A 25,752-nucleotide genomic window follows, 5' to 3' on the forward strand; every position below is an offset into this window, starting at 1 on the left:
TTCCCACCCTTTCCAGGTAAAACACCTGAATATGTACAAGGGCTTGAAAGCCTAGAGGAAGGACCGTGGAGCCACACCAGCGACAGCACGCAGGCCAACTTGGTGCCTGCAGGCCAGCCAGGGTGGTCCTGGCCCCGGGCGCTCTTCCAGAAGCTTTCCATTGTCCTGCCTGACATACCCCTCCTGTCCCGGCCCCCACTGCTTTTTTCCTTCCTCACCTCTGTCCGGAGAGAAATTCCAGCGGAAGGTATGGGTGACACAACCTCTTCTTTACAGGCGGCAGCCTGGCAACTCCTGCAGAAAGGCCAGCAGAACCCCACTCACACCGGGCCACCCACAAAGCTGTGGCCCCTCACTCCCTCCCACCAGCACAGCCCCGAGACTGCTGACGGGGCAGAGAATATGGAGTCAGGCACAGCTTCAGGGGCTATTGCTGCCTGGAGCTCTGTTTATATTGACCTCAACGAGGCAAACCTGGGGAGGGTGGGCCGGCAAGGTAAGGCTGCCCAGGTCAGCTAATCCACAACCCTCAGGGAATCACATTGTTGAAAATGGACCCCGCTAAGGCAGAAGAGAAGCCAAGGGAAAAAAGGACACAATGCCATTTGCGGCACCGTAGATGAGTCTAGAAGTAATCACGTGACTTGTAGTAAGTCAGAAAGTGAAAGACACATATCATATTATATCACTTGTAGGTGTTACCTAAAAATGGATACCAGGGCAGATATTTCCACGGAGAAGGGCAATCACAGATTCATTAAACAAACTTATGGTTCACCAATGGAAAGGTGTGAGGATTGGTTTCATTACGATATCGGGGTTAACAGACATATACAAACACAGGTGACATATATAATCACCAAAGACCTACAGAATACCAAGAGAGGACTACTCAACATTCTGTCATAACGTACATGGGAAAAGGATCCCAGGAAGAACAGTCATCTGTATATGTGTAAAAGAACCACATCTTCCACACCTACAAGAAGCCAAACATTGTAATCAAACTTGCTGTAATAAAAAATAAAAAATTAAATTAAAAACACGAACAAGAAGTAGGGAGACGAACGTGAGGGGCTTTCTCCTGGCACATTCCATTCTAAACTCCTATCTAGAACACCACTTCCACTGAGGCTCTCTTGCCCTAGTAACCAGATTTGGAAAGGGTGAACTGCTGCCACCTTGTGGCCGTTTCACACAACAGCAGCTTTAATCCCAGCGCTAATGGTCAGTTGATATTCAAAATCATTGCAGGCCTGTAAATGACACCTGCCCTGAAAACAAATCCTGGGGTCACGTATCGACCAAAAAATTCAAAGGACGTCCATATTTCAAAACGACCATTTCAAAAGGCATATTTTACGCACATTAGTGTTCTGCTTCTTTTCCTTTCTTTCCTTTTTTGTTAAAAAACACGGGAATGGAAAAAGGCATCCCTCAGAATGGGCGAAAATCGTTGCAGACGAATCAATGGACAGAGGTTTAATCTCCAATATATATAAACAGCTCATGCAGCTTAATATTAAAAAAACAAACAACCCCCAAAAAAATGGGCAGAAGATCTAAAGAGACGTTTCTTCAAAGGAGACATAGAGATGGCCAAGACGCACATGAAAAGCTGCTCAACAGCACTAATTATTAGAGAAATGCAAATCAAAACTACAATGAGGTATCACCTCACACCTGTTAGAATCGGCATCATCAGAAAATCTACAAACAACCAATTCTGGGGAGGGTGTGGACAAAAGGAGCCCTCTTCCACTATTGGTGGGAATGTAAATTGATACAGTCACTATGGAGTTTCCTTAAAAAAACTAGAAATAGAATTACCATCTGATCCAGCAATCCCACTTCTGGGCATATACCCAGAGAAAACCGTAAATCAAAAAGGCACATTCACCACAATGTTCGTTGCAGCACTATTTACAATAGCCAGGTAATGGAAGCAACCTAAATGACCACAGACAGATGAATGGATAAAGTTGTGGTACATATATAAAATGGAATATTACTCGGCCATAAAAAGGAATGAAACTGGGTCATTTGTAGAGACATCGATGGATCGAGAGACTGTCATACAGAATGAAGTAAGTCAGAAAGAGGAAAACAAATATTGTATATTAATGCATATATGTGGAGCCTAAAAATGGTACAGATGAACTGGTTTGCAGGGAAGAAATAGAGACACAGAGGTAGAGAACAAACGTATGGACACCAAGTGTGGGAAACCGTGTTGTGGTGGTGGTGGGATGACTTGGGAGTTTGGGATTGACCTGTATACATGTATATGCATAAAATACATAACTAATAATAACGTGCTGTATAAAAATAAATAAATAAAATTAAATTTCAAAATTTAAAAAAAATAAAATTTAAAAATAAAACAGAAAAAAGTTCTTCCCGTCACACAGATGTATTTATAGGAATGAATTATTTCCATGCTTATATCTATAAATACATAAAAGGGGAATAAAATCTAACTTGAACCATAAAATAAAAAAAAAACACCTGAACCCACGAGTTATACAGAGGAAAACCCTATCAGGGCACTTGCTCCAGTGGTAAACAATTCTGAAATTGGTCAGAGGTGGGGAACCATCTCCCATACAGCCAGCAACCCACCCCCCACGCAAGGAGCGTCCTCATTGCAAAGCTGGGGGACCATGCCGAGGCATCTGTGAGTAAACGTGAGCTGAGCCCCAGGCCAGCTGCTGCTGAACTGTTCCCACCCTTTCCAGGTAAAACACCTGAATATGTACAAGGGCTTGAAAGCCTAGAGGAAGGACCGTGGAGCCACACCAGCGACAGCACGCAGGCCAACTTGGTGCCTGCAGGCCAGCCAGGGTGGTCCTGGCCCCGGGCGCTCTTCCAGAAGCTTTCCATTGTCCTGCCTGAGATACCCCTCCTGTCCCGGCCCCCACTGCTTTTTTCCTTCCTCACCTCTGTCCGGAGAGAAATTCCAGCGGAAGGTATGGGTGACACAACCTCTTCTTTACAGGCGGCAGCCTGGCAACTCCTGCAGAAAGGCCAGCAGAACCCCACTCACACCGGGCCACCCACAAAGCTGTGGCCCCTCACTCCCTCCCACCAGCACAGCCCCGAGACTGCTGACGGGGCAGAGAATATGGAGTCAGGCACAGCTTCAGGGGCTATTGCTGCCTGGAGCTCTGTTTATATTGACCTCAACGAGGCAAACCTGGGGAGGGCGGGCCGGCAAGGTAAGGCTGCCCAGGTCAGCTAATCCACAACCCTCAGGGAATCACATTGTTGAAAATGGACCCCGCTAAGGCAGAAGAGAAGCCAAGGGAAAAAAGGACACAATGCCATTTGCGGCACCGTAGATGAGTCTAGAAGTAATCACGTGACTTGTAGTAAGTCAGAAAGTGAAAGACACATATCATATTATATCACTTGTAGGTGTTACCTAAAAATGGATACCAGGGCAGATATTTCCACGGAGAAGGGCAATCACAGATTCATTAAACAAACTTATGGTTCACCAATGGAAAGGTGTGAGGATTGGTTTCATTACGATATCGGGGTTAACAGACATATACAAACACAGGTGACATATATAATCACCAAAGACCTACAGAATACCAAGAGAGGACTACTCAACATTCTGTCATAACGTACATGGGAAAAGGATCCCAGGAAGAACAGTCATCTGTATATGTGTAAAAGAACCACATCTTCCACACCTACAAGAAGCCAAACATTGTAATCAAACTTGCTGTAATAAAAAATAAAAAATTAAATTAAAAACACGAACAAGAAGTAGGGAGACGAACGTGAGGGGCTTTCTCCTGGCACATTCCATTCTAAACTCCTATCTAGAACACCACTTCCACTGAGGCTCTCTTGCCCTAGTAACCAGATTTGGAAAGGGTGAACTGCTGCCACCTTGTGGCCGTTTCACACAACAGCAGCTTTAATCCCAGCGCTAATGGTCAGTTGATATTCAAAATCATTGCAGGCCTGTAAATGACACCTGCCCTGAAAACAAATCCTGGGGTCACGTATCGACCAAAAAATTCAAAGGACGTCCATATTTCAAAACGACCATTTCAAAAGGCATATTTTACGCACATTAGTGTTCTGCTTCTTTTCCTTTCTTTCCTTTTTTGTTAAAAAACACGGGAATGGAAAAAGGCATCCCTCAGAATGGGCGAAAATCGTTGCAGACGAATCAATGGACAGAGGTTTAATCTCCAATATATATAAACAGCTCATGCAGCTTAATATTAAAAAAACAAACAACCCAAAAAGAATGGGCAGAAGATCTAAAGAGACGTTTCTTCAAAGGAGACATAGAGATGGCCAAGACGCACATGAAAAGCTGCTCAACAGCACTAATTATTAGAGAAATGCAAATCAAAACTACAATGAGGTATCACCTCACACCTGTTAGAATCGGCATCATCAGAAAATCTACAAACAACCAATTCTGGGGAGGGTGTGGACAAAAGGAGCCCTCTTCCACTATTGGTGGGAATGTAAATTGATACAGTCACTATGGAGTTTCCTTAAAAAAACTAGAAATAGAATTACCATCTGATCCAGCAATCCCACTTCTGGGCATATACCCAGAGAAAACCGTAAATCAAAAAGGCACATTCACCACAATGTTCGTTGCAGCACTATTTACAATAGCCAGGTAATGGAAGCAACCTAAATGCCCACAGACAGATGAATGGATAAAGTTGTGGTACATATATAAAATGGAATATTACTCGGCCATAAAAAGGAATGAAACTGGGTCATTTGTAGAGACATCGATGGATCGAGAGACTGTCATACAGAATGAAGTAAGTCAGAAAGAGGAAAACAAATATTGTATATTAATGCATATATGTGGAGCCTAAAAATGGTACAGATGAACTGGTTTGCAGGGAAGAAATAGAGACACAGAGGTAGAGAACAAACGTATGGACACCAAGTGTGGGAAACCGTGTTGTGGTGGTGGTGGGATGACTTGGGAGTTTGGGATTGACCTGTATACATGTATATGCATAAAATACATAACTAATAACAACGTGCTGTATAAAAATAAATAAATAAAATTAAATTTCAAAATTTAAAAAAAATAAAATTTAAAAATAAAACAGAAAAAAGTTCTTCCCGTCACACAGATGTATTTATAGGAATGAATTATTTCCATGCTTATATCTATAAATACATAAAAGGGGAATAAAATCTAACTTGAACCATAAAATAAAAAAAAAACACCTGAACCCACGAGTTATACAGAGGAAAACCCTATCAGGGCACTTGCTCCAGTGGTAAACAATTCTGAAATTGGTCAGAGGTGGGGAACCATCTCCCATACAGCCAGCAACCCACCCCCCACGCAAGGAGCGTCCTCATTGCAAAGCTGGGGGACCATGCCGAGGCATCTGTGAGTAAACGTGAGCTGAGCCCCAGGCCAGCTGCTGCTGAACTGTTCCCACCCTTTCCAGGTAAAACACCTGAATATGTACAAGGGCTTGAAAGCCTAGAGGAAGGACCGTGGAGCCACACCAGCGACAGCACGCAGGCCAACTTGGTGCCTGCAGGCCAGCCAGGGTGGTCCTGGCCCCGGGCGCTCTTCCAGAAGCTTTCCATTGTCCTGCCTGAGATACCCCTCCTGTCCCGGCCCCCACTGCTTTTTTCCTTCCTCACCTCTGTCCGGAGAGAAATTCCAGCGGAAGGTATGGGTGACACAACCTCTTCTTTACAGGCGGCAGCCTGGCAACTCCTGCAGAAAGGCCAGCAGAACCCCACTCACACCGGGCCACCCACAAAGCTGTGGCCCCTCACTCCCTCCCACCAGCACAGCCCCGAGACTGCTGACGGGGCAGAGAATATGGAGTCAGGCACAGCTTCAGGGGCTATTGCTGCCTGGAGCTCTGTTTATATTGACCTCAACGAGGCAAACCTGGGGAGGGCGGGCCGGCAAGGTAAGGCTGCCCAGGTCAGCTAATCCACAACCCTCAGGGAATCACATTGTTGAAAATGGACCCCGCTAAGGCAGAAGAGAAGCCAAGGGAAAAAAGGACACAATGCCATTTGCGGCACCGTAGATGAGTCTAGAAGTAATCACGTGACTTGTAGTAAGTCAGAAAGTGAAAGACACATATCATATTATATCACTTGTAGGTGTTACCTAAAAATGGATACCAGGGCAGATATTTCCACGGAGAAGGGCAATCACAGATTCATTAAACAAACTTATGGTTCACCAATGGAAAGGTGTGAGGATTGGTTTCATTACGATATCGGGGTTAACAGACATATACAAACACAGGTGACATATATAATCACCAAAGACCTACAGAATACCAAGAGAGGACTACTCAACATTCTGTCATAACGTACATGGGAAAAGGATCCCAGGAAGAACAGTCATCTGTATATGTGTAAAAGAACCACATCTTCCACACCTACAAGAAGCCAAACATTGTAATCAAACTTGCTGTAATAAAAAATAAAAAATTAAATTAAAAACACGAACAAGAAGTAGGGAGACGAACGTGAGGGGCTTTCTCCTGGCACATTCCATTCTAAACTCCTATCTAGAACACCACTTCCACTGAGGCTCTCTTGCCCTAGTAACCAGATTTGGTAAGGGTGAACTGCTGCCACCTTGTGGCCGTTTCACACAACAGCAGCTTTAATCCCAGCGCTAATGGTCAGTTGATATTCAAAATCATTGCAGGCCTGTAAATGACACCTGCCCTGAAAACAAATCCTGGGGTCACATATCGACCAAAAAATTCAAAGGACGTCCATATTTCAAAACGACCATTTCAAAAGGCATATTTTACGCACATTAGTGTTCTGCTTCTTTTCCTTTCTTTCCTTTTTTGTTAAAAAACACGGGAATGGAAAAAGGCATCCCTCAGAATGGGCGAAAATCGTTGCAGACGAATCAATGGACAGAGGTTTAATCTCCAATATATATAAACAGCTCATGCAGCTTAATATTAAAAAAAACAAACAACCCAAAAAGAATGGGCAGAAGATCTAAAGAGACGTTTCTTCAAAGGAGACATAGAGGTGGCCAAGACGCACATGAAAAGCTGCTCAACAGCACTAATTATTAGAGAAATGCAAATCAAAACTACAATGAGTTATCACCTCACACCTGTTAGAATCGGCATCATCAGAAAATCTACAAACAACCAATTCTGGGGAGGGTGTGGACAAAAGGAGCCCTCTTCCACTATTGGTGGGAATGTAAATTGATACAGTCACTATGGAGTTTCCTTAAAAAAACTAGAAATAGAATTACCATCTGATCCAGCAATCCCACTTCTGGGCATATACCCAGAGAAAACCGTAAATCAAAAAGGCACATTCACCACAATGTTCGTTGCAGCACTATTTACAATAGCCAGGTAATGGAAGCAACCTAAATGCCCACAGACAGATGAATGGATAAAGTTGTGGTACATATATAAAATGGAATATTACTCGGCCATAAAAAGGAATGAAACTGGGTCATTTGTAGAGACATCGATGGATCGAGAGACTGTCATACAGAATGAAGTAAGTCAGAAAGAGGAAAACAAATATTGTATATTAATGCATATATGTGGAGCCTAAAAATGGTACAGATGAACTGGTTTGCAGGGAAGAAATAGAGACACAGAGGTAGAGAACAAACGTATGGACACCAAGTGTGGGAAACCGTGTTGTGGTGGTGGTGGGATGACTTGGGAGTTTGGGATTGACCTGTATACATGTATATGCATAAAATACATAACTAATAATAACGTGCTGTATAAAAATAAATAAATAAAATTAAATTTCAAAATTTAAAAAAAATAAAATTTAAAAATAAAACAGAAAAAAGTTCTTCCCGTCACACAGATGTATTTATAGGAATGAATTATTTCCATGCTTATATCTATAAATACATAAAAGGGGAATAAAATCTAACTTGAACCATAAAATAAAAAAAAAAACACCTGAACCCACGAGTTATACAGAGGAAAACCCTATCAGGGCACTTGCTCCAGTGGTAAACAATTCTGAAATTGGTCAGAGGTGGGGAACCATCTCCCATACAGCCAGCAACCCACCCCCCACGCAAGGAGCGTCCTCACTGCAAAACTGGGGGACCATGCCGAGGCATCTCTGAGTAAACGTGAGCTGAGCCCCAGGCCAGCTGCTGCTGAACTGTTCCCACCCTTTCCAGGTAAAACACCTGAATATGTACAAGGGCTTGAAAGCCTAGAGGAAGGACCGTGGAGCCACACCAGCGACAGCACGCAGGCCAACTTGGTGCCTGCAGGCCAGCCAGGGTGGTCCTGGCCCCGGGCGCTCTTCCAGAAGCTTTCCATTGTCCTGCCTGAGATACCCCTCCTGTCCCGGCCCCCACTGCTTTTTTCCTTCCTCACCTCTGTCCGGAGAGAAATTCCAGCGGAAGGTATGGGTGACACAACCTCTTCTTTACAGGCGGCAGCCTGGCAACTCCTGCAGAAAGGCCAGCAGAACCCCACTCACACCGGGCCACCCACAAAGCTGTGGCCCCTCACTCCCTCCCACCAGCACAGCCCCGAGACTGCTGACGGGGCAGAGAATATGGAGTCAGGCACAGCTTCAGGGGCTATTGCTGCCTGGAGCTCTGTTTATATTGACCTCAACGAGGCAAACCTGGGGAGGGCGGGCCGGCAAGGTAAGGCTGCCCAGGTCAGCTAATCCACAACCCTCAGGGAATCACATTGTTGAAAATGGACCCCGCTAAGGCAGAAGAGAAGCCAAGGGAAAAAAGGACACAATGCCATTTGCGGCACCGTAGATGAGTCTAGAAGTAATCACGTGACTTGTAGTAAGTCAGAAAGTGAAAGACACATATCATATTATATCACTTGTAGGTGTTACCTAAAAATGGATACCAGGGCAGATATTTCCACGGAGAAGGGCAATCACAGATTCATTAAACAAACTTATGGTTCACCAATGGAAAGGTGTGAGGATTGGTTTCATTACGATATCGGGGTTAACAGACATATACAAACACAGGTGACATATATAATCACCAAAGACCTACAGAATACCAAGAGAGGACTACTCAACATTCTGTCATAACGTACATGGGAAAAGGATCCCAGGAAGAACAGTCATCTGTATATGTGTAAAAGAACCACATCTTCCACACCTACAAGAAGCCAAACATTGTAATCAAACTTGCTGTAATAAAAAATAAAAAATTAAATTAAAAACACGAACAAGAAGTAGGGAGACGAACGTGAGGGGCTTTCTCCTGGCACATTCCATTCTAAACTCCTATCTAGAACACCACTTCCACTGAGGCTCTCTTGCCCTAGTAACCAGATTTGGTAAGGGTGAACTGCTGCCACCTTGTGGCCGTTTCACACAACAGCAGCTTTAATCCCAGCGCTAATGGTCAGTTGATATTCAAAATCATTGCAGGCCTGTAAATGACACCTGCCCTGAAAACAAATCCTGGGGTCACATATCGACCAAAAAATTCAAAGGACGTCCATATTTCAAAACGACCATTTCAAAAGGCATATTTTACGCACATTAGTGTTCTGCTTCTTTTCCTTTCTTTCCTTTTTTGTTAAAAAACACGGGAATGGAAAAAGGCATCCCTCAGAATGGGCGAAAATCGTTGCAGACGAATCAATGGACAGAGGTTTAATCTCCAATATATATAAACAGCTCATGCAGCTTAATATTAAAAAAAACAAACAACCCAAAAAGAATGGGCAGAAGATCTAAAGAGACGTTTCTTCAAAGGAGACATAGAGATGGCCAAGACGCACATGAAAAGCTGCTCAACAGCACTAATTATTAGAGAAATGCAAATCAAAACTACAATGAGGTATCACCTCACACCTGTTAGAATCGGCATCATCAGAAAATCTACAAACAACCAATTCTGGGGAGGGTGTGGACAAAAGGAGCCCTCTTCCACTATTGGTGGGAATGTAAATTGATACAGTCACTATGGAGTTTCCTTAAAAAAACTAGAAATAGAATTACCATCTGATCCAGCAATCCCACTTCTGGGCATATACCCAGAGAAAACCGTAAATCAAAAAGGCACATTCACCACAATGTTCGTTGCAGCACTATTTACAATAGCCAGGTAATGGAAGCAACCTAAATGCCCACAGACAGATGAATGGATAAAGTTGTGGTACATATATAAAATGGAATATTACTCGGCCATAAAAAGGAATGAAACTGGGTCATTTGTAGAGACATCGATGGATCGAGAGACTGTCATACAGAATGAAGTAAGTCAGAAAGAGGAAAACAAATATTGTATATTAATGCATATATGTGGAGCCTAAAAATGGTACAGATGAACTGGTTTGCAGGGAAGAAATAGAGACACAGAGGTAGAGAACAAACGTATGGACACCAAGTGTGGGAAACCGTGTTGTGGTGGTGGTGGGATGACTTGGGAGTTTGGGATTGACCTGTATACATGTATATGCATAAAATACATAACTAATAATAACGTGCTGTATAAAAATAAATAAATAAAATTAAATTTCAAAATTTAAAAAAAATAAAATTTAAAAATAAAACAGAAAAAAGTTCTTCCCGTCACACAGATGTATTTATAGGAATGAATTATTTCCATGCTTATATCTATAAATACATAAAAGGGGAATAAAATCTAACTTGAACCATAAAATAAAAAAAAAAACACCTGAACCCACGAGTTATACAGAGGAAAACCCTATCAGGGCACTTGCTCCAGTGGTAAACAATTCTGAAATTGGTCAGAGGTGGGGAACCATCTCCCATACAGCCAGCAACCCACCCCCCACGCAAGGAGCGTCCTCATTGCAAAGCTGGGGGACCATGCCGAGGCATCTGTGAGTAAACGTGAGCTGAGCCCCAGGCCAGCTGCTGCTGAACTGTTCCCACCCTTTCCAGGTAAAACACCTGAATATGTACAAGGGCTTGAAAGCCTAGAGGAAGGACCGTGGAGCCACACCAGCGACAGCACGCAGGCCAACTTGGTGCCTGCAGGCCAGCCAGGGTGGTCCTGGCCCCGGGCGCTCTTCCAGAAGCTTTCCATTGTCCTGCCTGAGATACCCCTCCTGTCCCGGCCCCCACTGCTTTTTTCCTTCCTCACCTCTGTCCGCAGAGAAATTCCAGCGGAAGGTATGGGTGACACAACCTCTTCTTTACAGGCGGCAGCCTGGCAACTCCTGCAGAAAGGCCAGCAGAACCCCACTCACACCGGGCCACCCACAAAGCTGTGGCCCCTCACTCCCTCCCACCAGCACAGCCCCGAGACTGCTGACGGGGCAGAGAATATGGAGTCAGGCACAGCTTCAGGGGCTATTGCTGCCTGGAGCTCTGTTTATATTGACCTCAACGAGGCAAACCTGGGGAGGGCGGGCCGGCAAGGTAAGGCTGCCCAGGTCAGCTAATCCACAACCCTCAGGGAATCACATTGTTGAAAATGGACCCCGCTAAGGCAGAAGAGAAGCCAAGGGAAAAAAGGACACAATGCCATTTGCGGCACCGTAGATGAGTCTAGAAGTAATCACGTGACTTGTAGTAAGTCAGAAAGTGAAAGACACATATCATATTATATCACTTGTAGGTGTTACCTAAAAATGGATACCAGGGCAGATATTTCCACGGAGAAGGGCAATCACAGATTCATTAAACAAACTTATGGTTCACCAATGGAAAGGTGTGAGGATTGGTTTCATTACGATATCGGGGTTAACAGACATATACAAACACAGGTGACATATATAATCACCAAAGACCTACAGAATACCAAGAGAGGACTACTCAACATTCTGTCATAACGTACATGGGAAAAGGATCCCAGGAAGAACAGTCATCTGTATATGTGTAAAAGAACCACATCTTCCACACCTACAAGAAGCCAAACATTGTAATCAAACTTGCTGTAATAAAAAATAAAAAATTAAATTAAAAACACGAACAAGAAGTAGGGAGACGAACGTGAGGGGCTTTCTCCTGGCACATTCCATTCTAAACTCCTATCTAGAACACCACTTCCACTGAGGCTCTCTTGCCCTAGTAACCAGATTTGGTAAGGGTGAACTGCTGCCACCTTGTGGCCGTTTCACACAACAGCAGCTTTAATCCCAGCGCTAATGGTCAGTTGATATTCAAAATCATTGCAGGCCTGTAAATGACACCTGCCCTGAAAACAAATCCTGGGGTCACGTATCGACCAAAAAATTCAAAGGACGTCCATATTTCAAAACGACCATTTCAAAAGGCATATTTTACGCACATTAGTGTTCTGCTTCTTTTCCTTTCTTTCCTTTTTTGTTAAAAAACACGGGAATGGAAAAAGGCATCCCTCAGAATGGGCGAAAATCGTTGCAGACGAATCAATGGACAGAGGTTTAATCTCCAATATATATAAACAGCTCATGCAGCTTAATATTAAAAAAACAAACAACCCAAAAAGAATGGGCAGAAGATCTAAAGAGACGTTTCTTCAAAGGAGACATAGAGATGGCCAAGACGCACATGAAAAGCTGCTCAACAGCACTAATTATTAGAGAAATGCAAATCAAAACTACAATGAGGTATCACCTCACACCTGTTAGAATCGGCATCATCAGAAAATCTACAAACAACCAATTCTGGGGAGGGTGTGGACAAAAGGAGCCCTCTTCCACTATTGGTGGGAATGTAAATTGATACAGTCACTATGGAGTTTCCTTAAAAAAACTAGAAATAGAATTACCATCTGATCCAGCAATCCCACTTCTGGGCATATACCCAGAGAAAACCGTAAATCAAAAAGGCACATTCACCACAATGTTCGTTGCAGCACTATTTACAATAGCCAGGTAATGGAAGCAACCTAAATGCCCACAGACAGATGAATGGATAAAGTTGTGGTACATATATAAAATGGAATATTACTCGGCCATGAAAAGGAATGAAACTGGGTCATTTGTAGAGCCATCGATGGATCGAGAGACTGTCATACAGAATGAAGTAAGTCAGAAAGAGGAAAACAAATATTGTATATTAATGCATATATGTGGAGCCTAAAAATGGTACAGATGAACTGGTTTGCAGGGAAGAAATAGAGACACAGAGGTAGAGAACAAACGTATGGACACCAAGTGTGGGAAACCGTGTTGTGGTGGTGGTGGGATGACTTGGGAGTTTGGGATTGACCTGTATACATGTATATGCATAAAATACATAACTAATAATAACGTGCTGTATAAAAATAAATAAATAAAATTAAATTTCAAAATTTAAAAAAAATAAAATTTAAAAATAAAACAGAAAAAAGTTCTTCCCGTCACACAGATGTATTTATAGGAATGAATTATTTCCATGCTTATATCTATAAATACATAAAAGGGGAATAAAATCTAACTTGAGCCATAAAATAAAAAAAAAACACCTGAACCCACGAGTTATACAGAGGAAAACCCTATCAGGGCACTTGCTCCAGTGGTAAACAATTCTGAAATTGGTCAGAGGTGGGGAACCATCTCCCATACAGCCAGCAACCCACCCCCCACGCAAGGAGCGTCCTCATTGCAAAGCTGGGGGACCATGCCGAGGCATCTCTGAGTAAACGTGAGCTGAGCCCCAGGCCAGCTGCTGCTGAACTGTTCCCACCCTTTCCAGGTAAAACACCTGAATATGTACAAGGGCTTGAAAGCCTAGAGGAAGGACCGTGGAGCCACACCAGCGACAGCACGCAGGCCAACTTGGTGCCTGCAGGCCAGCCAGGGTGGTCCTGGCCCCGGGCGCTCTTCCAGAAGCTTTCCATTGTCCTGCCTGAGATACCCCTCCTGTCCCGGCCCCCACTGCTTTTTTCCTTCCTCACCTCTGTCCGGAGAGAAATTCCAGCGGAAGGTATGGGTGACACAACCTCTTCTTTACAGGCGGCAGCCTGGCAACTCCTGCAGAAAGGCCAGCAGAACCCCACTCACACCGGGCCACCCACAAAGCTGTGGCCCCTCACTCCCTCCCACCAGCACAGCCCCGAGACTGCTGACGGGGCAGAGAATATGGAGTCAGGCACAGCTTCAGGGGCTATTGCTGCCTGGAGCTCTGTTTATATTGACCTCAACGAGGCAAACCTGGGGAGGGCGGGCCGGCAAGGTAAGGCTGCCCAGGTCAGCTAATCCACAACCCTCAGGGAATCACATTGTTGAAAATGGACCCCGCTAAGGCAGAAGAGAAGCCAAGGGAAAAAAGGACACAATGCCATTTGCGGCACCGTAGATGAGTCTAGAAGTAATCACGTGACTTGTAGTAAGTCAGAAAGTGAAAGACACATATCATATTATATCACTTGTAGGTGTTACCTAAAAATGGATACCAGGGCAGATATTTCCACGGAGAAGGGCAATCACAGATTCATTAAACAAACTTATGGTTCACCAATGGAAAGGTGTGAGGATTGGTTTCATTACGATATCGGGGTTAACAGACATATACAAACACAGGTGACATATATAATCACCAAAGACCTACAGAATACCAAGAGAGGACTACTCAACATTCTGTCATAACGTACATGGGAAAAGGATCCCAGGAAGAACAGTCATCTGTATATGTGTAAAAGAACCACATCTTCCACACCTACAAGAAGCCAAACATTGTAATCAAACTTGCTGTAATAAAAAATAAAAAATTAAATTAAAAACACGAACAAGAAGTAGGGAGACGAACGTGAGGGGCTTTCTCCTGGCACATTCCATTCTAAACTCCTATCTAGAACACCACTTCCACTGAGGCTCTCTTGCCCTAGTAACCAGATTTGGTAAGGGTGAACTGCTGCCACCTTGTGGCCGTTTCACACAACAGCAGCTTTAATCCCAGCGCTAATGGTCAGTTGATATTCAAAATCATTGCAGGCCTGTAAATGACACCTGCCCTGAAAACAAATCCTGGGGTCACATATCGACCAAAAAATTCAAAGGACGTCCATATTTCAAAACGACCATTTCAAAAGGCATATTTTACGCACATTAGTGTTCTGCTTCTTTTCCTTTCTTTCCTTTTTTGTTAAAAAACACGGGAATGGAAAAAGGCATCCCTCAGAATGGGCGAAAATCGTTGCAGACGAATCAATGGACAGTGGTTTAATCTCCAATATATATAAACAGCTCATGCAGCTTAATATTAAAAAAAACAAACAACCCAAAAAGAATGGGCAGAAGATCTAAAGAGACGTTTCTTCAAAGGAGACATAGAGATGGCCAAGACGCACATGAAAAGCTGCTCAACAGCACTAATTATTAGAGAAATGCAAATCAAAACTACAATGAGGTATCACCTCACACCTGTTAGAATCGGCATCATCAGAAAATCTACAAACAACCAATTCTGGGGAGGGTGTGGACAAAAGGAGCCCTCTTCCACTATTGGTGGGAATGTAAATTGATACAGTCACTATGGAGTTTCCTTAAAAAAACTAGAAATAGAATTACCATCTGATCCAGCAATCCCACTTCTGGGCATATACCCAGAGAAAACCGTAAATCAAAAAGGCACATTCACCACAATGTTCGTTGCAGCACTATTTACAATAGCCAGGTAATGGAAGCAACCTAAATGCCCACAGACAGATGAATGGATAAAGTTGTGGTACATATATAAAATGGAATATTACTCGGCCATAAAAAGGAATGAAACTGGGTCATTTGTAGAGACATCGATGGATCGAGAGACTGTCATACAGAATGAAGTAAGTCAGAAAGAGGAAAACAAATATTGTATATTAATGCATATATGTGGAGCCTAAAAATGGTACAGATGAACTGGTTTGCAGGGAAGAAATAGAGACACAGAGGTAGAGAACAAACGTATGGACACCAAGTGTGGGAAACCGTGTTGTGGTGGTGGTGGGATGACTTGGGAGTTTGGGATTGACCTGTATACATGTATATGCATAAAATACATAACTAATAATAACGTGCTGTATAAAAATAAATAAATAAAATTAAATTTCAAAATTTAAAAAAAATAAAATTTAAAAATAAAACAGAAAAAAGTTCTTCCCGTCACACAGATGTATTTATAGGAATGAATTATTTCCATGCTTATATCTATAAATACATAAAAGGGGAATAAAATCTAACTTGAACCATAAAATAAAAAAAAAAACACCTGAACCCACGAGTTATACAGAGGAAAACCCTATCAGGGCACTTGCTCCAGTGGTAAACAATTCTGAAATTGGTCAGAGGTGGGGAACCATCTCCCATACAGCCAGCAACCCACCCCCCACGCAAGGAGCGTCCTCACTGCAAAGCTGGGGGACCATGCCGAGGCATCTGTGAGTAAACGTGAGCTGAGCCCCAGGCCAGCTGCTGCTGAACTGTTCCCACCCTTTCCAGGTAAAACACCTGAATATGTACAAGGGCTTGAAAGCCTAGAGGAAGGACCGTGGAGCCACACCAGCGACAGCACGCAGGCCAACTTGGTGCCTGCAGGCCAGCCAGGGTGGTCCTGGCCCCGGGCGCTCTTCCAGAAGCTTTCCATTGTCCTGCCTGAGATACCCCTCCTGTCCCGGCCCCCACTGCTTTTTTCCTTCCTCACCTCTGTCCGGAGAGAAATTCCAGCGGAAGGTATGGGTGACACAACCTCTTCTTTACAGGCGGCAGCCTGGCAACTCCTGCAGAAAGGCCAGCAGAACCCCACTCACACCGGGCCACCCACAAAGCTGTGGCCCCTCACTCCCTCCCACCAGCACAGCCCCGAGACTGCTGACGGGGCAGAGAATATGGAGTCAGGCACAGCTTCAGGGGCTATTGCTGCCTGGAGCTCTGTTTATATTGACCTCAACGAGGCAAACCTGGGGAGGGCGGGCCGGCAAGGTAAGGCTGCCCAGGTCAGCTAATCCACAACCCTCAGGGAATCACATTGTTGAAAATGGACCCCGCTAAGGCAGAAGAGAAGCCAAGGGAAAAAAGGACACAATGCCATTTGCGGCACCGTAGATGAGTCTAGAAGTAATCACGTGACTTGTAGTAAGTCAGAAAGTGAAAGACACATATCATATTATATCACTTGTAGGTGTTACCTAAAAATGGATACCAGGGCAGATATTTCCACGGAGAAGGGCAATCACAGATTCATTAAACAAACTTATGGTTCACCAATGGAAAGGTGTGAGGATTGGTTTCATTACGATATCGGGGTTAACAGACATATACAAACACAGGTGACATATATAATCACCAAAGACCTACAGAATACCAAGAGAGGACTACTCAACATTCTGTCATAACGTACATGGGAAAAGGATCCCAGGAAGAACAGTCATCTGTATATGTGTAAAAGAACCACATCTTCCACACCTACAAGAAGCCAAACATTGTAATCAAACTTGCTGTAATAAAAAATAAAAAATTAAATTAAAAACACGAACAAGAAGTAGGGAGACGAACGTGAGGGGCTTTCTCCTGGCACATTCCATTCTAAACTCCTATCTAGAACACCACTTCCACTGAGGCTCTCTTGCCCTAGTAACCAGATTTGGTAAGGGTGAACTGCTGCCACCTTGTGGCCGTTTCACACAACAGCAGCTTTAATCCCAGCGCTAATGGTCAGTTGATATTCAAAATCATTGCAGGCCTGTAAATGACACCTGCCCTGAAAACAAATCCTGGGGTCACATATCGACCAAAAAATTCAAAGGACGTCCATATTTCAAAACGACCATTTCAAAAGGCATATTTTACGCACATTAGTGTTCTGCTTCTTTTCCTTTCTTTCCTTTTTTGTTAAAAAACACGGGAATGGAAAAAGGCATCCCTCAGAACGGGCGAAAATCGTTGCAGACGAATCAATGGACAGAGGTTTAATCTCCAATATATATAAACAGCTCATGCAGCTTAATATTAAAAAAACAAACAACCCAAAAAGAATGGGCAGAAGATCTAAAGAGACGTTTCTTCAAAGGAGACATAGAGATGGCCAAGACGCACATGAAAAGCTGCTCAACAGCACTAATTATTAGAGAAATGCAAATCAAAACTACAATGAGGTATCACCTCACACCTGTTAGAATCGGCATCATCAGAAAATCTACAAACAACCAATTCTGGGGAGGGTGTGGACAAAAGGAGCCCTCTTCCACTATTGGTGGGAATGTAAATTGATACAGTCACTATGGAGTTTCCTTAAAAAAACTAGAAATAGAATTACCATCTGATCCAGCAATCCCACTTCTGGGCATATACCCAGAGAAAACCGTAAATCAAAAAGGCACATTCACCACAATGTTCGTTGCAGCACTATTTACAATAGCCAGGTAATGGAAGCAACCTAAATGCCCACAGACAGATGAATGGATAAAGTTGTGGTACATATATAAAATGGAATATTACTCGGCCATGAAAAGGAATGAAACTGGGTCATTTGTAGAGCCATCGATGGATCGAGAGACTGTCATACAGAATGAAATAAGTCAGAAAGAGGAAAACAAATATTGTATATTAATGCATATATGTGGAGCCTAAAAACGGTACAGATGAACTGGTTTGCAGGGAAGAAATAGAGACACAGAGGTAGAGAACAAACGTATGGACACCAAGTGTGGGAAACCGTGTTGTGGTGGTGGTGGGATGACTTGGGAGTTTGGGATTGACCTGTATACATGTATATGCATAAAATACATAACTAATAATAACGTGCTGTATAAAAATAAATAAATAAAATTAAATTTCAAAATTTAAAAAAAATAAAATTTAAAAATAAAACAGAAAAAAGTTCTTCCCGTCACACAGATGTATTTATAGGAATGAATTATTTCCATGCTTATATCTATAAATACATAAAAGGGGAATAAAATCTAACTTGAACCATAAAATAAAAAAAAAAAACACCTGAACCCACGAGTTATACAGAGGAAAACCCTATCAGGGCACTTGCTCCAGTGGTAAACAATTCTGAAATTGGTCAGAGGTGGGGAACCATCTCCCATACAGCCAGCAACCCACCCCCCACGCAAGGAGCGTCCTCATTGCAAAGCTGGGGGACCATGCCGAGGCATCTGTGAGTAAACGTGAGCTGAGCCCCAGGCCAGCTGCTGCTGAACTGTTCCCACCCTTTCCAGGTAAAACACCTGAATATGTACAAGGGCTTGAAAGCCTAGAGGAAGGACCGTGGAGCCACACCAGCGACAGCACGCAGGCCAACTTGGTGCCTGCAGGCCAGCCAGGGTGGTCCTGGCCCCGGGCGCTCTTCCAGAAGCTTTCCATTGTCCTGCCTGAGATACCCCTCCTGTCCCGGCCCCCACTGCTTTTTTCCTTCCTCACCTCTGTCCGGAGAGAAATTCCAGCGGAAGGTATGGGTGACACAACCTCTTCTTTACAGGCGGCAGCCTGGCAACTCCTGCAGAAAGGCCAGCAGAACCCCACTCACACCGGGCCACCCACAAAGCTGTGGCCCCTCACTCCCTCCCACCAGCACAGCCCCGAGACTGCTGACGGGGCAGAGAATATGGAGTCAGGCACAGCTTCAGGGGCTATTGCTGCCTGGAGCTCTGTTTATATTGACCTCAACGAGGCAAACCTGGGGAGGGCGGGCCGGCAAGGTAAGGCTGCCCAGGTCAGCTAATCCACAACCCTCAGGGAATCACATTGTTGAAAATGGACCCCGCTAAGGCAGAAGAGAAGCCAAGGGAAAAAAGGACACAATGCCATTTGCGGCACCGTAGATGAGTCTAGAAGTAATCACGTGACTTGTAGTAAGTCAGAAAGTGAAAGACACATATCATATTATATCACTTGTAGGTGTTACCTAAAAATGGATACCAGGGCAGATATTTCCACGGAGAAGGGCAATCACAGATTCATTAAACAAACTTATGGTTCACCAATGGAAAGGTGTGAGGATTGGTTTCATTACGATATCGGGGTTAACAGACATATACAAACACAGGTGACATATATAATCACCAAAGACCTACAGAATACCAAGAGAGGACTACTCAACATTCTGTCATAACGTACATGGGAAAAGGATCCCAGGAAGAACAGTCATCTGTATATGTGTAAAAGAACCACATCTTCCACACCTACAAGAAGCCAAACATTGTAATCAAACTTGCTGTAATAAAAAATAAAAAATTAAATTAAAAACACGAACAAGAAGTAGGGAGACGAACGTGAGGGGCTTTCTCCTGGCACATTCCATTCTAAACTCCTATCTAGAACACCACTTCCACTGAGGCTCTCTTGCCCTAGTAACCAGATTTGGTAAGGGTGAACTGCTGCCACCTTGTGGCCGTTTCACACAACAGCAGCTTTAATCCCAGCGCTAATGGTCAGTTGATATTCAAAATCATTGCAGGCCTGTAAATGACACCTGCCCTGAAAACAAATCCTGGGGTCACATATCGACCAAAAAATTCAAAGGACGTCCATATTTCAAAACGACCATTTCAAAAGGCATATTTTACGCACATTAGTGTTCTGCTTCTTTTCCTTTCTTTCCTTTTTTGTTAAAAAACACGGGAATGGAAAAAGGCATCCCTCAGAATGGGCGAAAATCGTTGCAGACGAATCAATGGACAGAGGTTTAATCTCCAATATATATAAACAGCTCATGCAGCTTAATATTAAAAAAACAAACAACCCAAAAAGAATGGGCAGAAGATCTAAAGAGACGTTTCTTCAAAGGAGACATAGAGATGGCCAAGACGCACATGAAAAGCTGCTCAACAGCACTAATTATTAGAGAAATGCAAATCAAAACTACAATGAGGTATCACCTCACACCTGTTAGAATCGGCATCATCAGAAAATCTACAAACAACCAATTCTGGGGAGGGTGTGGACAAAAGGAGCCCTCTTCCACTATTGGTGGGAATGTAAATTGATACAGTCACTATGGAGTTTCCTTAAAAAAACTAGAAATAGAATTACCATCTGATCCAGCAATCCCACTTCTGGGCATATACCCAGAGAAAACCGTAAATCAAAAAGGCACATTCACCACAATGTTCGTTGCAGCACTATTTACAATAGCCAGGTAATGGAAGCAACCTAAATGTCCACAGACAGATGAATGGATAAAGTTGTGGTACATATATAAAATGGAATATTACTCGGCCATAAAAAGGAATGAAACTGGGTCATTTGTAGAGACATCGATGGATCGAGAGACTGTCATACAGAATGAAGTAAGTCAGAAAGAGGAAAACAAATATTGTATATTAATGCATATATGTGGAGCCTAAAAATGGTACAGATGAACTGGTTTGCAGGGAAGAAATAGAGACACAGAGGTAGAGAACAAACGTATGGACACCAAGTGTGGGAAACCGTGTTGTGGTGGTGGTGGGATGACTTGGGAGTTTGGGATTGACCTGTATACATGTATATGCATAAAATACATAACTAATAATAACGTGCTGTATAAAAATAAATAAATAAAATTAAATTTCAAAATTTAAAAAAAATAAAATTTAAAAATAAAACAGAAAAAAGTTCTTCCCGTCACACAGATGTATTTATAGGAATGAATTATTTCCATGCTTATATCTATAAATACATAAAAGGGGAATAAAATCTAACTTGAACCATAAAATAAAAAAAAAACACCTGAACCCACGAGTTATACAGAGGAAAACCCTATCAGGGCACTTGCTCCAGTGGTAAACAATTCTGAAATTGGTAAGAGGTGGGGAACCATCTCCCATACAGCCAGCAACCCACCCCCCACGCAAGGAGCGTCCTCACTGCAAAGCTGGGGGACCATGCCGAGGCATCTCTGAGTAAACGTGAGCTGAGCCCCAGGCCAGCTGCTGCTGAACTGTTCCCACCCTTTCCAGGTAAAACACCTGAATATGTACAAGGGCTTGAAAGCCTAGAGGAAGGACCGTGGAGCCACACCAGCGACAGCACGCAGGCCAACTTGGTGCCTGCAGGCCAGCCAGGGTGGTCCTGGCCCCGGGCGCTCTTCCAGAAGCTTTCCATTGTCCTGCCTGAGATACCCCTCCTGTCCCGGCCCCCACTGCTTTTTTCCTTCCTCACCTCTGTCCGGAGAGAAATTCCAGCGGAAGGTATGGGTGACACAACCTCTTCTTTACAGGCGGCAGCCTGGCAACTCCTGCAGAAAGGCCAGCAGAACCCCACTCACACCGGGCCACCCACAAAGCTGTGGCCCCTCACTCCCTCCCACCAGCACAGCCCCGAGACTGCTGACGGGGCAGAGAATATGGAGTCAGGCACAGCTTCAGGGGCTATTGCTGCCTGGAGCTCTGTTTATATTGACCTCAACGAGGCAAACCTGGGGAGGGTGGGCCGGCAAGGTAAGGCTGCCCAGGTCAGCTAATCCACAACCCTCAGGGAATCACATTGTTGAAAATGGACCCCGCTAAGGCAGAAGAGAAGCCAAGGGAAAAAAGGACACAATGCCATTTGCGGCACCGTAGATGAGTCTAGAAGTAATCACGTGACTTGTAGTAAGTCAGAAAGTGAAAGACACATATCATATTATATCACTTGTAGGTGTTACCTAAAAATGGATACCAGGGCAGATATTTCCACGGAGAAGGGCAATCACAGATTCATTAAACAAACTTATGGTTCACCAATGGAAAGGTGTGAGGATTGGTTTCATTACGATATCGGGGTTAACAGACATATACAAACACAGGTGACATATATAATCACCAAAGACCTACAGAATACCAAGAGAGGACTACTCAACATTCTGTCATAACGTACATGGGAAAAGGATCCCAGGAAGAACAGTCATCTGTATATGTGTAAAAGAACCACATCTTCCACACCTACAAGAAGCCAAACATTGTAATCAAACTTGCTGTAATAAAAAATAAAAAATTAAATTAAAAACACGAACAAGAAGTAGGGAGACGAACGTGAGGGGCTTTCTCCTGGCACATTCCATTCTAAACTCCTATCTAGAACACCACTTCCACTGAGGCTCTCTTGCCCTAGTAACCAGATTTGGTAAGGGTGAACTGCTGCCACCTTGTGGCCGTTTCACACAACAGCAGCTTTAATCCCAGCGCTAATGGTCAGTTGATATTCAAAATCATTGCAGGCCTGTAAATGACACCTGCCCTGAAAACAAATCCTGGGGTCACATATCGACCAAAAAATTCAAAGGGCGTCCATATTTCAAAACGACCATTTCAAAAGGCATATTTTACGCACATTAGTGTTCTGCTTCTTTTCCTTTCTTTCCTTTTTTGTTAAAAAACACGGGAATGGAAAAAGGCATCCCTCAGAATGGGCGAAAATCGTTGCAGACGAATCAATGGACAGAGGTTTAATCTCCAATATATATAAACAGCTCATGCAGCTTAATATTAAAAAAACAAACAACCCAAAAAGAATGGGCAGAAGATCTAAAGAGACGTTTCTTCAAAGGAGACATAGAGATGGCCAAGACGCACATGAAAAGCTGCTCAACAGCACTAATTATTAGAGAAATGCAAATCAAAACTACAATGAGGTATCACCTCACACCTGTTAGAATCGGCATCATCAGAAAATCTACAAACAACCAATTCTGGGGAGGGTGTGGACAAAAGGAGCCCTCTTCCACTATTGGTGGGAATGTAAATTGATACAGTCACTATGGAGTTTCCCTAAAAAAACTAGAAATAGAATTACCATCTGATCCAGCAATCCCACTTCTGGGCATATACCCAGAGAAAACCGTAAATCAAAAAGGCACATTCACCACAATGTTCGTTGCAGCACTATTTACAATAGCCAGGTAATGGAAGCAACCTAAATGCCCACAGACAGATGAATGGATAAAGTTGTGGTACATATATAAAATGGAATATTACTCGGCCATGAAAAGGAATGAAACTGGGTCATTTGTAGAGCCATCAATGGATCGAGAGACTGTCATACAGAATGAAGTAAGTCAGAAAGAGGAAAACAAATATTGTATATTAATGCATATATGTGGAGCCTAAAAATGGTACAGATGAACTGGTTTGCAGGGAAGAAATAGAGACACAGAGGTAGAGAACAAACGTATGGACACCAAGTGTGGGAAACCGTGTTGTGGTGGTGGTGGGATGACTTGGGAGTTTGGGATTGACCTGTATACATGTATATGCATAAAATACATAACTAATAATAACGTGCTGTATAAAAATAAATAAATAAAATTAAATTTCAAAATTTAAAAAAAATAAAATTTAAAAATAAAACAGAAAAAAGTTCTTCCCGTCACACAGATGTATTTATAGGAATGAATTATTTCCATGCTTATATCTATAAATACATAAAAGGGGAATAAAATCTAACTTGAACCATAAAATAAAAAAAAAAAAACACCTGAACCCACGAGTTATACAGAGGAAAACCCTATCAGGGCACTTGCTCCAGTGGTAAACAATTCTGAAATTGGTCAGAGGTGGGGAACCATCTCCCATACAGCCAGCAACCCACCCCCCACGCAAGGAGCGTCCTCATTGCAAAGCTGGGGGACCATGCCGAGGCATCTCTGAGTAAACGTGAGCTGAGCCCCAGGCCAGCTGCTGCTGAACTGTTCCCACCCTTTCCAGGTAAAACACCTGAATATGTACAAGGGCTTGAAAGCCTAGAGGAAGGACCGTGGAGCCACACCAGCGACAGCACGCAGGCCAACTTGGTGCCTGCAGGCCAGCCAGGGTGGTCCTGGCCCCGGGCGCTCTTCCAGAAGCTTTCCATTGTCCTGCCTGAGATACCCCTCCTGTCCCGGCCCCCACTGCTTTTTTCCTTCCTCACCTCTGTCCGGAGAGAAATTCCAGCGGAAGGTATGGGTGACACAACCTCTTCTTTACAGGCGGCAGCCTGGCAACTCCTGCAGAAAGGCCAGCAGAACCCCACTCACACCGGGCCACCCACAAAGCTGTGGCCCCTCACTCCCTCCCACCAGCACAGCCCCGAGACTGCTGACGGGGCAGAGAATATGGAGTCAGGCACAGCTTCAGGGGCTATTGCTGCCTGGAGCTCTGTTTATATTGACCTCAACGAGGCAAACCTGGGGAGGGCGGGCCGGCAAGGTAAGGCTGCCCAGGTCAGCTAATCCACAACCCTCAGGGAATCACATTGTTGAAAATGGACCCCGCTAAGGCAGAAGAGAAGCCAAGGGAAAAAAGGACACAATGCCATTTGCGGCACCGTAGATGAGTCTAGAAGTAATCACGTGACTTGTAGTAAGTCAGAAAGTGAAAGACACATATCATATTATATCACTTGTAGGTGTTACCTAAAAATGGATACCAGGGCAGATATTTCCACGGAGAAGGGCAATCACAGATTCATTAAACAAACTTATGGTTCACCAATGGAAAGGTGTGAGGATTGGTTTCATTACGATATCGGGGTTAACAGACATATACAAACACAGGTGACATATATAATCACCAAAGACCTACAGAATACCAAGAGAGGACTACTCAACATTCTGTCATAACGTACATGGGAAAAGGATCCCAGGAAGAACAGTCATCTGTATATGTGTAAAAGAACCACATCTTCCACACCTACAAGAAGCCAAACATTGTAATCAAACTTGCTGTAATAAAAAATAAAAAATTAAATTAAAAACACGAACAAGAAGTAGGGAGACGAACGTGAGGGGCTTTCTCCTGGCACATTCCATTCTAAACTCCTATCTAGAACACCACTTCCACTGAGGCTCTCTTGCCCTAGTAACCAGATTTGGTAAGGGTGAACTGCTGCCACCTTGTGGCCGTTTCACACAACAGCAGCTTTAATCCCAGCGCTAATGGTCAGTTGATATTCAAAATCATTG

The sequence above is a fragment of the Mesoplodon mirus genome (assembly GCF_964341445.2).
Source record: "Mesoplodon mirus genome assembly, chromosome: 10".
NCBI classification, from domain to species: domain Eukaryota; kingdom Metazoa; phylum Chordata; class Mammalia; order Artiodactyla; family Ziphiidae; genus Mesoplodon; species Mesoplodon mirus.